This window comes from Benincasa hispida, chromosome 12 (genome assembly GCF_009727055.1).
Source record: "Benincasa hispida cultivar B227 chromosome 12, ASM972705v1, whole genome shotgun sequence".
Classification (NCBI taxonomy): domain Eukaryota; kingdom Viridiplantae; phylum Streptophyta; class Magnoliopsida; order Cucurbitales; family Cucurbitaceae; genus Benincasa; species Benincasa hispida.
Window position 1 is genome coordinate 28,392,081 of NC_052360.1, and position 3,735 is coordinate 28,395,815.

The following is a 3,735-nucleotide window of genomic DNA, read 5'->3' on the forward strand; positions in this document are numbered from 1 at the left end:
ATTGGCATGGTCTGGCTAGGTAGGTACCTTCCCTGAGCCTTTGCTCTCCATCCAACTTACGAGAGTAGCTAATTATATAACCTGAGTGCCCAAATTTCCCATACTCATCCTGGCTTCTTGCTGATATGCCCTGGTATCTTGTGAAAACTGGAGAGAGTCCTTTTGTAGTTGTTGGATTTCTTATCGAAATTTTAAGGGGTTCTCAGCCAAAGATTTGACGATATCCTCTAAAGACATACCAGAGGAAGATGACGATGACTGTTCCCATTTTCGTTGTGTGACCAAGCACGAAAATGGACCTATTCTCTCAACCAGGGGAGATTACATCGTGGGAACAGGTAGTGGAAAAGTTCATGAAGAAGTACTTCCCCCCGACAAAAACTGCAAGATGGAGGAAGCTGATCACTAATTTTGAACAAGAAATCGACGAATCGCTCAAGGTTTAAGCGACTGGTGCGAGATTGTCCGCACAATGGCTTACCAGATTCGGTCTATAGATGGAAATTTTCTACCACGGTTTGAACCCTGCATCGCAGGACGGTTGTCAATTTGGCAGCAGCTGGAGGTCTGCTTGACAAGACATACGATGAGGCTAAGAACATACTTGATCGCATTTCAAAGAATCATGAAGACTAGAAAGAAAGCAACCAACGACTAAGAATCAAAGACAGCGACGCAAGCAATGGGATCATCGCATCCCTACAAAACCAAATGAATGCGGATGATGAATTTAATACAAGGAATCGCAATCAGCAGCACGAGAATGCATAAAGGGCAGGTCAATGCAATCGCTTAAACGACCACAAGTTGCGCCACCTGTGGGGAAGGCACATCCGATTGAAGAATGCCCAAGGAATCCACAGTCAGTGTGCTTCATAAAGAATAACTTGTTGATACGTAAAACCCCGGGTGGAGAAACCACCCCAATTTTCGGTTGGAAAAAATCAACAACAAAGCTAACAACCTATGGTGCAAAAGGAAGGGCCGCCAGAATTTTTCCCGCGAATGAACGGTCAAACGCAGAATTTAAGCCAGTAGTACATAGGCGCCGCAATCTTCATCTCTGGAAAGCTGACTGAAGCAATATATTGAGAAAATTTGAAATAGTACTCCAGAATCAAGCGATGTCTATTTCGCAACTTTGAAATTCAGATAGGACAGATTTGTGGGCGAGCTCAAAAGTAGACCGCAAGGAGTGTGTTCCGAGTTCAACTGAGCTCCCTCGCAACTCTGGGGTATAGAAAGGAAAAATGCCTAGCAGTCTCATTGCTAAGCAAAAAAATGATAGTGGAAGAAGGGGAAGAGCCCATCAGGACCTACCCAAATGTGGTGAAAACCAAGAACCCGTTGACATATGATTCAGAAGAGTCTGGAAAGATGAACCCAGAAGTTGCGTCCACCTATAAGCCTCTAGAACACGAGAAAGAAGAAGTACAGTTACCACCATTCCCGTAGAGATTGAAAAAGAAACAAAATGATGAAGAAAAGATCGATATAGTGGCAGTAACGCAAGTGTTAAATACTATGATCCCACAAAAAATGTGCGACCCAAGAAGCTTCACGATACCTTGCTCAATTGGAGGGGTCTATATTGGTCAAGCACTATGCGATCTTGGGGCGAGCATAAACTTAATGCCGCTATTAATTTTCAAACGATTGAATATGGGAGAGCTAATGCCCACGAAAGAGACTTTCTTGCTTAAGGACAGATCACGAGTACACCCCGAGAGAGAGTTGAAGGATATCACAGTCTCAATTGACAAATACATTTTACTTGTAGATTTTATCATTTTGGATCATAAAGCGAACGAAGATTATCCCATCATATTGAGACGACTATTCCTATCGATTGGTCGCGCTCAAATTGATGTACACAAGGGAGAAATCGTGATGAACGTTAATGGGAAAAAGCTCCAGATTGAGGCAATCAAGATTCCAGAAGATCGAGAAAAGAAGAGAAAACCGCCTTGGACGTAAAGAGCTCAGATTGAAAGGAATAAGCGGTACCTGCACAAGCATGAGACTCAAATTTATTAGGGATGCAATATTTTTGAAGTATCCGTTGAAATCTTCATGAAATCAATTCTACCTCTTTATATCCGTTATCATTTTTTTCCGTTATTTGCATAAAAAAAATGTCGTTTACACTTTTGACCCTCTTAATGTTTTCTTTGCAATGATCGTGGTGAACGACTGCGGGGGAGCTACACGATAACCGAAAGACGCGACTAGTTTGGACAGCCACCGCAATCGAAGAAATCGGCTTGTCGCAAAGAAGGATGCAATTACAAATAATGCGGGCGACAGAGCAAATTTGGGGGTTGTATCTTTCCTTGACTTTGTTTGTTCCAAATTTTGCATTCTCGCATCTCATTTTTAACTTTGATAATTTTATCATCGCATCCTCTTTAGTCGGCGCAATCATGAAATCTTGATTACTTTAGTAAGTCACCACATTGTTTTTCTTTGCCAATTATGATTTCAATGATGAAACACATGCCTCTATTTTTCATCACAGGCACTAGAGTCAACTTAATTTTAGGACAGTCAATTCATGAAATATTTCTAGACGTTAGTGGTCCATCAGCTTTCTTTCAAACCGACCTTTATGAAACTTCCTAAGAGCATCACATGAATTCTTTCAATTTTTCAGCTGCTGCATTTAAATTTGAGGGTGCGATATTTATTTTCAACCTTGCTATTTTTAGATCTCTATAAAAAAAAAACCATAACGTTGTGATCGGATCCTACTCATAGTTAGATGTCCACATGACACACGTGGGGGCAAGCCAAAACGAAAGTAAGAATCGTGATCAACACATAAATAAAATGATCGCAACTCCACTGCCAAATGGTTATGAGTTTAGACTGAGAAAGAGCGCCTTGCTCGTAGTTGGATGCTTGCATGACACACGTGGGGGCAAGCCAAAACGAAGGCTAGGCATTTGGATCAGCGCAAGGTCATAAAAAGAATATTTAAACTACACAAGGATAAAAATCATTTGAAAACACCCCAGTTGAAAAAGTTTTTTTTTTATAAAATAAATCATGCGATGCCCTTGAAACAAGTAAAGTTTTTTTTTTTTGAAGGTTAAATTTGCAGTCCCTAAATTTTAGAAATATTTTAAGAAGAGACCTGGATAGGAATTAATGAGATTTTGGTACATAAGATTTGAATAAGGCAACCTTGAGAAATCTAGGAAAGAAGAAGGCGGAAGACTTTCTAGAAGAAATCTTTAGTTTACGCTTGAGGACAAGCATTGTTTTACATTTGAGGGTGTGATAACGGGTAGAAATGCACGTTATTACAATGCAAAGATATAAAACAATATAGGGTTGCGATGGTAAAAATATGTAAAATCGTGTCCAAAAGCATGAAGTTAAGAACATTGCGATCGCATGCGTCCATCGCATTAAAATAGCTAATTTACGTATTTTGTGCAGGAAAATGTGTTGACGCAAGGCAGAATTGCGATCCAAGGAATTCAGTGTCCGATCGCATTAAGATATTTCGACTGCAAGGCTATGCGATCGTATGCGTTCGTGAAGATCTGCTCAAGAAGGTGGCCACATAGAGACGACGCATTGAGGTGAAATCTTAATAAATCACGATGGGACATAAAGCTGATGACGGTCGAATCCGAATTTAGTTGACAAGCTGTTAACGACACTGTAGCAAGTACATTCAACTTTTCGGTGACAATTAATCGGCGCATCAGACAGAGATTTAATGAC